At 41.2% G+C, this 14,367-nt stretch overlaps 1 protein-coding gene across 4 annotated transcripts in view; it reads right to left on the bottom strand.

The window, feature by feature from the left end:
* LOC135106798 (uncharacterized) overlaps window positions 1-14,367 on the bottom strand; it is a 124,051-nt gene that overhangs the window by 28,805 nt on the left and 80,879 nt on the right. For 2 of the 4 annotated variants that reach the window (XM_064016113.1, XM_064016117.1), the window contains exons 1-2: window positions 9,180-9,292; window positions 4,580-4,694 (exon numbers count right to left, since the gene is read on the bottom strand). The gene's annotated coding sequence lies outside the window, so the exon portion shown is untranslated. Of the gene's footprint in view, window positions 1-4,579; window positions 4,695-9,179; window positions 9,302-14,367 lie in introns of those variants that run through there. The other 2 variants (XM_064016115.1, XM_064016116.1) reach the window with 2 other exon arrangements.

Raw genomic sequence — 14,367 nt, 5'->3', positions numbered from 1 at the left:
CAGACATGCCGTGCCTCGACCTTTCCCCCCCAAACAAGATCTCCCACGCCTGTTACCCTAGTCGTATGACTGACAACAATAAACGAAGCAAAAAATAGGCTTTCTCACGAGATTTTCTTGATCATGAAATATGTTTTTACTCTTTGCATAATGTTCAACTGTTCTAGAAAGAGGATTGCAGAGAGATGAAAAAAAAAAAATCAGTAACAACTCCAGGAATATTGCTTTTACTGAATCAGTATCCATGGTATTCACAAAAGACTTCCAGCTTTGCATCGTTCATTTCAGTAGACTTGCTTCTTTGGCTGCGGAAGTAAGTGGTTCAGTCCCTTGTCAGGTCTCGCCAAACTCTCTCGTCACGCTCCCCTCAGCTCAGCAAAGTGGCCTTCACCTCGGCCCCGGGCGCTGTGACGGAGCCAAGCTCACCCTCCGTCTGACGCTCTGCTGCACTGCCATCATACTGAGATTCATTCACGTTCTTCATACACCCATTTACAGAAAACCAAAACACTAAAAGTTGTACTTTTAATGTTTTGTACTTTAATCATCGACTTTCTTCCCATTTAAAACAAATTATTACAGAAGAACAAAAAAATATTAATGGTGTTATAGGAGATTTGTCTCTAGACTTTACTTTCAAGGACAAAACCACTCCTGATTCCCACTGAACAGTCTGTCATGAAACTACGTTAAGTTCAGTTCCGTCACAATGACTGCACTAAATTATGGAAAAACAATTAGTTAAAACTTACTTCATAGTTATATAAAGCAAAAATAATAAGATTGATAATATGATCAAAATCGCCCACTCTAAACATGGAAAACAAACATCTATCCGTTTACCAAAACATTATGGCTTACTTTAATCGTAATGGTTATAATAAGACTTTGGTTCACATCTCTCTCTCTCTCTCTCTCTCTCACTCTCTCTCTCTCTCTCTCTCTCACTCTCTCTCTCTCTCTCTCTCTCTCTCTCTCTCTCTCTCTCACTGACAGTGTATAAACTTTAACACACACACACACACACACACACACACACACACACCATGATGGCGACTTTCGTATGTAACAAATGCATTGTACTTTAAAATATTCCTTCCTTCCGGTAAGGGATGATGGAAGAACAAACAGAAAGACAAGGGATTTTAAACATTGCATTTTAACCCACCTCCCGTCTCCCACCGAGAGAAATAAAGTATTTATCTTTGTAATGGACTGGTGGTTGGTGTTGGTGCAAAGCAAGAAACTACGTAACATACACTAGATGGCAATGAAACGGATAGTAAATGTGGAAGCAAGAGAACGATTCCTGTACAATACAATATCTTGGGTTAAATTATGGAGACACACACACACACACACACACGCACATTTAATCTCAAGGTTGATGCCAGACACACGGGGGTTAAGGTCACATTCGTCTCCCGGGAAATCCCTCCTCGTTGCTGGTCTGAATGACGAGAGTGGCGGAAAAGAGGTTCCATCCTCCTGACACCTCTGCGAACGTGCGAAATACGAGTGCAGTTATTATACGAACATGTCTTTTTGTATGAAACAGAGACTCTTTCGCTTTGCAGCCTGAAAAAAAAAAAAAAAAAAAACTGAGACGACCCACTTTTTATGTATGGACTGAAAGAATTGTACACGGTAAAAAACGTCTGAAAGCAAAAGATAAGGAAAAATACCGAGGGGTGATGTGACGAGGCTCTCCATGAAAAAGAAATATTTAGGCAGGAGAAAAAACTGAGGACGGTTGATGTGACGCTTCTCGCCTGTGTGTTTGTGTGTGTGTGTGTATGTGTGTGTGTGTGTGAGTGTGTGTGTGTGTGTGTGTGTGTGTGTGATGTGTGTGTGTGTGTGTGTGTGTGTGTGTGTGTGTGTGTGTGTGTGTGTGTGTGTTCAAGGCGCAATTATCCAAGAGTATGTTTGGTAATACATGCAAGAAAGAAAAATATTTATGCATGCCTGCGTGAATGTATGTCACACACACACACACACACACACACACACAGCAACACACACACACACACTCACACAAAACAATACACATAAAAAAAAAAAAAAACAATAAATACATCAAACACGGCGTACACTGGGTTGAGGCTGTGTTCAGGGGGCAGCAACACAGTTATAGATGTACCACCTCGCCAGCCTGGGGACAGAGAACAGGAGTGCAGGAGTGCAGGACTGAAGGAAAGGTTCGTTTTACTCCATTTCAGTGTGATGGATTTATTGATCTTGTTTTACTATCATATTTTTTATACGTCTTTGTTTACGATTACAGATTTTTGCTAGAGTTTTTGTAATTTCTCTTTTTATCTTTGTACCTGGTGTGAAGTGCCCACGTAAGTCATATTATGTATCATCATATAGCAACCAGGATGTCTTGCCTTTAATTTCATTCCTGTTTAACAATCCTGATATAATTTTCTCTCTTATATTTATCTTGATTTCTCTATAAACGATTATCATATTAAGAGTATAGTCATGTAAATTTATCTTTAAACATTATCACAAATTGGTTTTTAATCATATATACTCTTCTTAAATTCACGAGCACCAGACAAGACCTATACACCATTTTTTGTAGAAACTAATTACATTTAATTGAAAGTTAAAACTGTTCCTAAAAGGGAAAGGTCGACATGTTCTCCGCAAGGATTTCAATGTTTTCATGTCAAATTCAGTCATAAAAAAAAAAAAAAAGATAAAAAAAATTAAAAAAAAATAAGATTCGAGTGTCTCAGAAGTTCAGTGCTGAGAGGAAGGGAGTAAAAGTACTTTTGATGCCTGTATTAGTAGTTTAATGGGATTAAAATACCTAGTTGGCGAGGCAAACAGCAAGTTCAAAAAATATTGAATACTGTGAATAAATTTGAAAAGAATAAAAAAAAATAAATAAGTTCACTCCTGAAAAAAAAAAAAAAAGAAATCTAAAGATACGAAATTTTTTTTTATTAATGTGCTTCGAGTGGAGCCTCCCAAGCACTTCAAATGTGCCATCCAAACATGCGAGGATATTCCTTTGTTAAGAATAAACATACTTCTAGACACAACTGACAGATATTAATCTTATGTACTGCAGTACATAAGCTTATGAATGGCAACAGTAACCATTAACTTCTGTTGTGAGAGAGCTCCCGGAAGCAGAATCTCAAAAGACTTTAGGAAAAGAAGAACAGAATCCTCAAGGTTCTCATATCAGCAAACGAAGGAAGACTTTCAATGCGCCTAGGGCTTCAACAGAGGCACCGCAGAACAGAGACTAAAATTCAGTCGACATAGTCAGAAAGTCGACGGCTGCTTGGCCTCTGGAGAATCCAAACTTATGCTGTCCAGACAAATGATTGTGAACCATGAGCTAAATGAGCCTCTTTCCATGGAAAACTATATTGGAATGATCCAAGGCATCAGGATATCAAAGTTATGCTAAGACCAGTAGTGTAAGAGTAAAGCGGTGAATGCTCCTTCAGGGCAGACTGAATGTTGGCAAACTTCCATCAAAATGAAAAGGTAGAAACTGATGTGCAAAAAAAAAAAAAAAAAAAAAAAAACGGGGGGTGGAGTAAGAAAGATGGGAACACAAAACAATAAAATATGTTGTATATACTTATGACTCAATGTCAACAGTAGCTTTAAGGACAATAAAGTAGTCATGAGTCTTAATTTTCCTTTTATCTATTTTATATTTTTTAATTACTGCAAAATATGAGTTATAGATCATAATTACCTTGTTTAACCTACCTTTCGGAAAAAAATCTAAGGGACATGAGTCTCAGGAGAAGATTACCTTGTTTACTATCAATGAGCATCCGAGAGAGAGAGAGAGAGAGAGAGAGAGAGAGAGAGAGAGATAGTGAGAGAGAGAGAGAGAGAGAGAGAGAGAGAGAGAGAGAGAGAATATTACTCATAGTGTTCTATATTTATTGAGAAATAATTTCCCAGTTCGTGCTTATGTATGACATTGAGAATGAGAACACAATACGCCACAACTCTCGGCGCAGGACGTCTCGCTAGCAACACAATATCATCCACAACTCGTTCCTCACAACAAACTGCAGAGTAATGTTTCATCTCATTGTTTAGCATCACACCTGCTCCAAGTTTTCGAATATAACTTTTACGTATTATAATATCTGCCTTGCTGCGCCCCTCTTCCCTCATTCTCCTTGATGAGCAAAACATACACTGCAGACTCTCCTAGCAAATGTTTGTTTTCCTTGGCCAGACTTTCACGTGCACGTACCGAAAAAAAAAAGAAAAAAAAACTATATGGGCATTGCGTCACTGTGCTTGTCTTTCACGCTTCCTCTCCTCCTGGTATTCATTACGGCTGGTAAGTAAACACGTTAATTTCTTGGTATTTAAGCCTATAATCACAAATTTTGACCTTCCAACACAAAAACAAGGCAGATATGTAAAATTAGCGTGACATATATCAAGTCATCCACACAGAAAATGCCTGGCAAAAAATCATAAAACCATCACAACATTGCCAGGAAACTCTGTAAGACAAATTGAAAGCTTTCCAGACAGAGTGTCTAGAGAAAGGGTCTGGGAGAAAGAGAGGGGGACTCACAAGGTGAGTGTAGTCCTCGGAGCCGAACCTCGCACGCATGACTGCCGAGAAACAATGAGGAGTCAACACCGCCTTCTGCAGCGACACAGAAGTAGCTCCTCGGCGCGACACACGGCTGGCAGACGGAAAGGAATATAACTCGTGAGGTGTAAAGACAGGAAATAAGAAACAGTAGCATGTATTATTCCCTGGTGCACACCCTCCTGTAACAAGCTCTCCCTCCCTCCCTTGGTAACTTATTTACTCATTTATTTTAATTCTTACCGATCATCTTTGTTCTTGAGTGTAATGTACGAGTATGTGAATGAAATGACATTTAACTGCACGGTTAATGAACTGTCAAGACGCTTGGATTGCAGGAAAGCCTCTAGTATTAGTAATCAAGTATCTCCAATGGTAACAATTGTAGGAGTAGTAGTAGTAGTAGTAGTAGTAGTAGTAGTAGTAGTAGTAGTAGTAGTAGTAGTAGTAGTAGTAGTAGTAGTAGTAGTAGTAGTAGTAGTAGTAGTAGTAGCAGCAGCAGCAGCAGCAGCAGCAGCAGGAGAAGCAGCAGGAGAAGCAGCAGCAGTAGTAGTAGTAGTAGTAGTAGGTGTAGTAGTAGTAGTAGTAGTAGTAGTAGTAGTAGTAGTTAGTAGTAGTAGTAGTAGTAGTAGTAGTTAGCAGCAGCAGCAGCAGCAGCAGCAGCAGCAGGTGGTAGTGGAGATGTCAGTAATGTTAATTGTGGTGGTGGTGGTGGTGGTGGTGGTGCAGGTGATGTATGAATGAAAATGTGAAAGGTACGAGTAACGTTGTCACAGTCGAAAAACGAACTCAGTGAAGGATGACTGAGACGAAATTGAAAAATTTCACTGAATGTCTCTGCACAGTAAGTGGAAAGCCAGTAACTACTACTACTACTACTACTACGCACACACACAGAAACACACACACACACACACACACACACACACACACACACACACACACACACACACACACACACACACACACACACACACACACACACACACACACACACACACACACACACACACACACACACACACACACACACACACACACACACACACACACACACACACACACACACACACACACACACACACACACACACACACACACACACACACACACACACACACACACACACACACACACACACACACACACACACACACACACACACACACACACACACACACACACACACACACACACACACACACACTCTCTCTCTCTCTCTCTCTCTCTCTCTCTCTCTCTCTCTCTCTCTCTCTCTCTCTCTCTCTCTCTCTCTCTCTCTCTCTCTCTCTCTCTCTCTCTCTCTCTCTCTCTCTCTCTCTCTCTCTCTCTCTCTCTCTCTCTCTCTCTCTCTCTCTCTCTCTCTCTCTCTCTCTCTCTCTCTCTCTCTCTCTCTCTCTCTCTCACTCTCTCTCTCGTCTCTCTCTCTCTCTCTCTCTCTCTCTCTCTCTCTCTCTCTCTCTCTCTCTCTCTCTCTCTCTCTCTCTCTCTCTCTCTCTCTAACGACATGCACTATTAGACAACAGCAATTTGGTCAGAGCAAGTTACTTAACACTACTGGGAGAATAAGAATAATTCAAGAGGTTAGCAAAACACGGTGGAATTCCAGCAAAACCGCGTCGCACATTAGGCACAAGACCTGGGGCGGCAGAGGAGACACTGGTGCGGCGATCATAAGAACACAATTATATTTACACGTGACGCAACGAGGCACACTTCCATGGACTGGCCGTTGCCGTGAAAGATTAAGAACCGAAGCAATTCCCACAAGCAAAGGGAACTACGAGGCCGGAAACAAAATAAATTTTCCTCTGAATCATATACTGGTTAAAAAAACACTTAGAGAAGCATTTCCATTGACTGACTAACAAACCAGTGCACTTCATAACAGCAGTGAATCTTAAGTTGTTGTTTTTTTGGCGAGGAGGCAGTAGCAGTGCTGGCGGTCTGGTTGATGGTGATTGTGGCGGCGGAGGGACGGTACAAGGACTCTTTCCATTCATTAGTCCCATCACCGGACCTTTTCGCGGCCCCACCGCCACCACCGCCACCACCACCCCTGCCGCCTCGCACGGCCGCCGCATTATCCTCCCCCGCAGGTTCGCCACCGCCACATCGCCATGACACGCACCTCACACACGCCCAAGTAGAAGGAGCATGTAAATAATGGCACACCAGGCTGACCAGTACGCAACTTTGACATCCACTCGCGAAATAAACAAGTAGTTTATTTTTCTGAGATTTTTTCTTTTTCTTTTTTCATGTTGGCCGTGTGATTAATTTTTCATCCATTTGTGTATCGCTATATTCCCTTGATGGTCTTCCATGCAGCGCCGAGATTCATACTGCGCTTCAGTGTATATCACGAATGCTCACAGACTCCAAGTGATTTGTGTTTTTCGCATTTCAGTCTCTTTCCTGTTTACTGATCCGTCATAAAGAGAATGACGAAAGAGTTTTTGCTGGTTGGCACTTTAATTTTTATGCATTATTTATCAGTACAACTCTATAAAATGACACAAACTCGTTGTCCCAAGTTTGGGATCCGCGTTCAGGCAAGGCGGAGTGCCACTAATTCACAAAATGTGATATAATTAGTAGAGGCGCTTAGGCATACAAACAAGCAAATACTGACGGCGGAGCTCCAATTCAACACAAAAAAATCATGACGCAGAGTGAGAATGTCTTACTGAGCTGCCATTTGAGAATCATTTTAAAATATTCTAGCAGCTAGTCTACGAGATACATGGTTCATCACAAACCGACCACAATGATTATATATATATATATATATATATATATATATATATATATATATATATATATATATATATATATATATATATATATATATATATATATATATATATATATATATATGCACTGTATACCCCATAAAGAAAGTTAGTGAGTCATAAATCAACATTTTCTGCTTCACACAAGGTCTCAACGGTTTATCATCGACCGTGATGGGAATTCAGCTTCTCTTATTTACCTCTTCCAACCTAAGTCAATACAACACGAGCTGCTTTCTTAGAGCGCGGCGCCCCGTAAGACGCGGCCTTCACACACCTCTTCCCTAATCACCATAGCTTCTCTTCCCTCACGGTAGACCGCCTGAATGATTTGAAGAAGCTACGAAGACTGAAAGGCGAACGAAGTGGAACCATATATACATAAAACTGTTAAATCAAAGACAAAATCATCTGGTCGACTGACTATAGATGAAAAAAGTAAAACATCGAGTGATTGAAAACGTTATCTGAAACTTGAAAAAAAAAACAATAAACATAAAAGAAACATACAGAAAAAAAGACGTTGAAGAAGATTGCAGGGCACGTGACAGGACACGATCGATGTGTGAGTGACGAGGTGAGAGTGAGAGAGGGGAAAAGACTGCTGGGGGAGGCTTACGTCACGTGAATGAAGGATTAAAAAAAAAAAAAAGGAAGAGTGGGAAGAAGCAGATCATTATGAGAAGGAAAAGAAGATGAGACAAAAAAAGATGAATGAAAGTGGACATGAAGTGAGGGAAAATAAGGGATAATGGAGGGAAAAAGTTACTTAAGGGAAGGGAAAATCAGCTGGAAAGGAAACCAAGGTAGAAAGACTGTCAGCAGTGGGAAGAACAAAAAATAACATAAAAGGAGAGATAGAGAGAGAGAGAGAGAGAGAGAGAGAGAGAGAGAGAGAGAGAGAGAGAGAGAGAGATGATTCAAGGATGAAAGTAAAGAGCGAAACGAGGGAAAGAGTAATCAGGTGAGAGAAGTAGAAATGAGAGGGAAAGGCAAAGAGAAGTAAGATGGTAACCCTTCACAGCGGTGATTGCCAGAGGGGTCTCGTCACCTTGCCAATCATCACCCTCACTGTGCCTTCAGCGAGTGGCCTGGCAACTTTAGGGCAGCACGCATGTACGAACACAGGCAGCCAGGCAGGCAGGAGTTCGCTGTGTATGTGTGTGTGTGTGTGTGTGTGTGTGTGTGTGTGTGTGTGTGTGTGTGTGTGTGTTTAACGACTTCACTCAATAAAGGAAAAAACATAATTTAAGGAAGCGGTCATTTCTGTTGCTCTGATACCAGGAATATCCAGCTTGTCGTAATAACCTTTATTTCGACCTGTAGATAATATTGTAGTAAAAATACGTGTACAACAAAAATCAACAAAGTTACAATAACCAGACTAGTTCTTTCATAATCAAGACATGTATCACATTTCATTTGAAAGATTGTGGCCGTCACAATACCAAATAGACCTCAGTCATGTAGCACACATAAACATATCACATGATAATCACTGATAGCAACACAGTAACCACGATCACTCACAACAATGCCTCGCCACTGGTACCCAGCAGAATCCCAAGAACAAATACTGCACAGCCTCCTTGCAACCAGTTCATATTTGCTGCATGTCAGCACCATTAAACAACACTAAAATACAATACCCTCTTATACAAACTTGTACAAGAAGACAACACCGTACATCATAATGATGACTGGGAATAAGCCAGCTGTATACAATTCTCACACTGATATGAACTTAATAAACAAATTTGCATTGATAATAACATTATACATACCTTGATGAATACACCTGTGCAGCCCTCAAACCCATGACACTAGCAGGACGTCAAGAAACGTCCAAGACGCCCACTAACCAACAACTGACCCGAGAACACCACTACCCGCCATCACAACACCTGGTTTACACGTCATCCCTGAGCATCGACATGCGTGCTATCAGTAATGTTTACATTCCTTATAGCACAAAATACATACATAATTATTAGTATGTGCGACTAATAATACAATTTCCTGTATGCTAATTTTCTTCTTCTTTTCTTTTCCTTTAGAAGTGAAGGAGGCCAGCTAGAGGCACAAAACTGGAAAGAGGTTAGAGTTTCCGAATATTTCTCTTTTGAAACAGCTGAAGTCATAGGAAAGGAGAAAACAGTAACAGGCATAGAGTTTTCGAATTTACCACTGAAAAGAAAGGTAATGGTTAACTCTTGCGTTAGTGGGGTGGACGGAATAAGAATGAGAGTAAGTAAAAAGTCTCATGTGTCGAAGCCGCGGGAGAAGGGCAGAGATGCAGTTATTAAGTACAAAAGAACAATAACTATGGAAATAATGGTACAAGATAATTACATGTAGCAACAAGATTACGGTGGAGTGCAAGAGACTGATTTAAAGGAGGGAAGTTACTGAGACGAAAACCTTTCACTTTCATCCTGCTTAGAAAGACTATGTGAGTAGACTACCCTTCTCCACCATATACGGGAATAGTACTCTGCACAAGAACGGACAAGGTTCTTGCACAGTTAGCATCTTCGAGAAAAGTTAGCAGTGATAATACAAAACACATAACGTCATATAAGTTGTTTTTAGCAAGAGATAAGCTGTGCAGTATTCAGTTGAGATTTTTGGTAAAGGAAAGACCAAGTATGTTCATACTTCCGTGCCACTGAAAAATAAAGAATATTTGTCTGATAGACATTATCAAGTATACTGATGTAAGTTTTGAGGCAGAGAACAACACAAGATTCGCCCTGACCCATCCAGAAAATATGGATAGAAGTGTCAGATGTTAGACGCCCTGAAGCGTCTCTTTGTGAATGGCTCGATTCCTGTTGAGTAGAGTATATGGGGCAAAGGGTTTGGATGAGATAACTTCTGAATAATAGAAAGTGAAAAATAAGATAGAGCCCTGTGGAATACCAGTGTTAATGGCTGTCTACCGGTGCAATGATAGAACTACAGAAAAAACATACTTGAAATAATCGTGCAGAGATATTGGATAAAAAGACAAATCAAGAGTTCTTATGTCTAAGGCTAAGGGAAAGGTTCCACCAAAATCGTTAAGAGACGATTATCAAGATCACCATTGGAATGTCCTTAATGAAATCCATACTGACGATCAGAAAGAAGGCTATGAGTAAATATACTCAAAACTTTATAAAGACGGCAAATCAAACCTGTAAATCGAAGAGAAAGGAGCGGTCATTTTTTTTAAGGAAAATATTGAATGTCGGCAAAATTCCAGCAAGAAGGAAAGGTGTCTATTAATAGAGTTAGAAAAAAATGAGCAAAGAAGCAGCTTTGAGGAGAACAATACGGTAGATTCCATCAGGAATATAAGCCTTCCGAGGATCAAGGCCACGGGGGGCACAGAAAACATAATCTAAGAAGAATTTTAATAACAAGCGTGATATCGTTAGAAGGAGGTGAGTAAGGAACAAACCCAGAATCATCTTTTGTTGAAAGTTTTGCAGAGATTTGAGAGAAGACTTTTGCTTTAGAGGTAGATGAGATGGCAGTAGTACTATCTGGAATAAATAAAGAAGGGAAACATAACAAATGCAGATGTTATGTTATGGCTGCGTGCCAGAAGTCACCAGAATAACAGAATCTAGCAAGATTTTTGACAATTTCTTCTTGAAGAAGGAGTTCTTGACAAGATGATAGACAAATTTGGTAAGGTTTAGGCCAGAAATATAGCTTGAGTCAAGGTTTATGAGCTTTGTGATTAGAGAAAATATGTGGAATGTTTACCTCCATGCCATAAACAATTGCCTTTGTCATGCACGAGAAATATCTATTTTTGATAGTATTATGCAGCGGTCATTCCAGGTTAGGTGCTGACGTGCCGCCATTGACAAGGTAAATATTAGGCTTTATTCCTTAGTTATATTTCCCCTAAACGTTCAAACAGGAAATATTCTTTCAAACTTTGATTTCTTATGTTTTCTCAAGGTATGAGTGTATATACAGTTGATACTAGTGGAGTGGATGTGAATGTGAGTGTGGTGAGATAAAATACAATGAAAAAAAATGAATGCTGGATGTAGATACCTTGAGATTATGTTAAAACTGATGTTATACACACCTCACTTTCCATCCTAACGGAGCAAGGCATTTTCACGGTAATGAGGAATATAGAAAAAAAATAAATAAATAAATAATAAATAAATAAATAGAAATATATAGTAACTGTGCATGTCAGTCAAGTAGGAAAAACTCGTCTGACAGAAAACCTTATATTCTTATGTAAATAACCAAATACAAAACATATTTATACTTGGCATGACATAGATTACTTTTGCTCCTACAGGTTATATAGTGTGTGTGTGTGTGTGGGGGGGGGGGGCGGTGGAATGGGGAGAGGTAGGCCAGGCCAGACACTGTGAGCTACACACTCCCCACCACAGGACATGACACCTCTGGACCCTCTGGACCGCCGCCGGGGCATGGCTGCACTAGTGGTTTTCCAGAAGGCCCATGTTCAAGGAAGGCCACTCCTGGCCAGGCTGAGGCTCCCCAAGCGAGTGGCTGTGAGAGACACGAGAATGGTGCTTTCCAGCCACGAATAGGTTAAAGTGCCAAGGTCACGCACCAGCCACCAGCAAAGGGCCTTGTCCTTCAGTTTCCCGCCTGTGTAACAAGTTCATCGCCGCCGTGTCTTCAGTGTGGGGAATATCCACTCAGCAGGTGAAGGTGGCAGTCCACAGGCGGCGGGGAACCCTCCCCACACCAGTAGTGGTTTAGACTATCAGTGGATATCAAATAAGGTCTTTTGAAATAGTGTCACCTGGAAAAGTGACTCTTTACACCTACTGGAACACAAAGAAACAACGAAGACAGTGTATATGTTTATTATGTTTATTATAACCATTTATGTGTTCTTTGTACATAAGAATTATTAATTTAGTATTACATGTTTAAATAAGAGAGAGAGAGAGAGAGAGAGAGAGAGAGAGAGAGAGAGAGAGAGAGAGAGAGAGAGAGAGAGAGAGAGAGAGAGAGAGAGAAATCAACAAACAACGCATAAAACCATTTCACCCAACACATCAGCAAAGATCGAGGTGACCCAAACCACCATCACCACCACCATCACCACCAATATCACCACCATCACCACCACTATCACCACGAGCCTACGCAACAGCTTCCCCAGTGACGGCTTTCCTTCACCGGTAAATTACGAGGAGACATTGGAGCGGGAAGGATGCGAGCCCGCTGGATGAGAGGGTGGCGGGAGGGAGCATTAGGAGCTGAGGGGAGAGGGCCACGGGGGATATGGAGTAGGACGCGAGAGCCTCAGAGCTGGAAGATGTGCTGGGTGGCGCGTTGTAAGCAGAAAGAGGAGAAGACCGAAAAGGAAACGGAGAAGGAAGAGAAGGGAGATGGAGGACGAGAAGGACGAGAACGAGGAATAATTGGAAGACGATGAAAAGCACAAGAAGGAGGAGGAAGAGAAGGACGAGGATTAATTAGAAGACGACGAAAAGTTGGAGGAGGAAGAGGAGGAGGAGGAGGAGGAGGAGGAGGAGGAGGAGGAGGAGGAGGAGGAGGAGGAGGAGGAGGAGGAGGAAATGAAAGTAGAGGTGAACGAGGAGAAGGAGAACGAAGAAGAGGAATAATTGGAAGAGGAGAAGTAGGAAGACGAGGAAGAGGTGGATTACGACAACGATGATGACGACGACGGCATCGATAGGGAAGGCAAAAAGAAAGATGAAGGCGATGACGAAGATGATGAAGATGGGAAAGAGAGCGAAGAAGTAAAAGAAAGAGGTGGAGAGTGAAGATGGCGGGATGAGAAAGTCGAGCAAAGGGAGCAATGAAGAGTAGGAGGAGGAGGAGGAGGAGGAGGAGGAGGAGGAGGAGGAGGAGGAGGAGGAGGAGGAGGAAAATACTTTACAAACAAGCGAGTAAGGATAATTTACATTTAACAGAGACAGTAAGAAGACACGTCACTACACACATTTAACCAAATATTTACATTCATCACTTCCTTTATATTTCTAAACTCCCCTTTTCTTTTTTTCTGCATTAAGAAATAAAAAACTCCACATCCAGCCAAAGAAAAAAGAATAAATTAAAAAGGATTGGGGAAAAATCACAGCTCAAACGTAATTATTGGATGGAATGAAAACTGACAGGTAATCAAATGATGCAAGAGGAAATTGATGATTAAGTTAGCTATTCCTCTGATAGTATTTCCACTTTTCTAATATAGAGATCCCTTCATCGAACTCTTAACACAAAGAAATCACGAAAGTAAATGAACTTAGTGAAAGAATTCAGTATTAGCTACCAGTCTGTGTGTGTGTGTGTGTGTGTGTGTGTGTGTGTGTGTGTGTGTGTGTGTGTGTGTGTGTGTGTGTGTGTGTGTGTGTGTGTGTGTGTGTGTGTGTGTTACTGTAATTTTTAAGTTCAAAAGAACAATATTTCTCGATCGCGGATTTTAATAAACAAGGAAACACTGACACACACACACACACACACACACACACACACACACACACACACACAACATGCTTTAATCTCCCTCCACTAAGCTCAACTACTGGAGAGCACTCAGGTCATTAGTCTGTCATTACTCGACCATAATTTGTCGTGAAAGTAGACACCGGGGCGAGACATTACACTGATTATGGTAACCTTGTGAGGGGAACGACGAGAAACGAGGAACAGCCGTAGTCTGGAGTGGAACGTGAGAGAGAGAGAGAGAGAGAGAGAGAGAGAGAGAGAGAGAGAGAGAGAGAGAGAGAGAGAGAGAGAGAGTCCTATGGGAAACAGAGTGCTGGATGTTGAGTGGAGGTCAGCAGGTTGGTTGGCTCTCTAGTCTCGATAGATGAGTGAGAGTGACATCCAGGGTGAGACACATCACAAGGAAGAACAAAATCAATGTACCTCAGAAGAGGATAGGTCTTAGTGGATCCGGCACAGACATAATAGATGCACGGGGACCATTCACCACACAAAGGC

This window comes from Scylla paramamosain, chromosome 14 (genome assembly GCF_035594125.1).
Source record: "Scylla paramamosain isolate STU-SP2022 chromosome 14, ASM3559412v1, whole genome shotgun sequence".
NCBI classification, from domain to species: Eukaryota; Metazoa; Arthropoda; class Malacostraca; order Decapoda; family Portunidae; genus Scylla; species Scylla paramamosain.
The sequence above is the reverse complement of the archived record's forward strand: the minus strand, read 5'-3'. Positions and strand labels throughout refer to the sequence as shown.